Here is a 257-nt window from a genome sequence, read left to right as displayed (position 1 = left end):
TTTTAATTATTTTGAAACATTGTGAAAGCTAGGGGAAACATCCATTATGATATATAAGCATGCTTCTATGTGCTTTCCAAGGTGGCCACAGAACATGCTTCTCCAGAAAGTGATAAAAACAGGAACGTTCACCTAAAGCCCAGAGACTTCATGCCCTTCACCCTCACCCCTCTCCTTCCACCCCAAAAAATTCTCACATCAAAGCTTCTTGGAACCTGCAGGTTGACCTCATCCATCCTTCTTGAGATTGCTGCTGG

The 257-nt window shown here is 43.2% G+C and overlaps 1 protein-coding gene across 2 annotated transcripts in view; it reads left to right on the top strand.

Annotated features, from left to right (window-relative positions):
* Positions 1-257, top strand: part of LOC122059973 (pentatricopeptide repeat-containing protein At4g04790, mitochondrial-like) — a 105,281-nt gene that overhangs the window by 86,912 nt on the left and 18,112 nt on the right. The window lies entirely within an intron of this gene.

This window comes from Macadamia integrifolia, chromosome 13 (genome assembly GCF_013358625.1).
Source record: "Macadamia integrifolia cultivar HAES 741 chromosome 13, SCU_Mint_v3, whole genome shotgun sequence".
In the NCBI taxonomy this organism is placed as follows: Eukaryota; Viridiplantae; Streptophyta; class Magnoliopsida; order Proteales; family Proteaceae; genus Macadamia; species Macadamia integrifolia.
The sequence above is the reverse complement of the archived record's forward strand: the minus strand, read 5'-3'. Positions and strand labels throughout refer to the sequence as shown.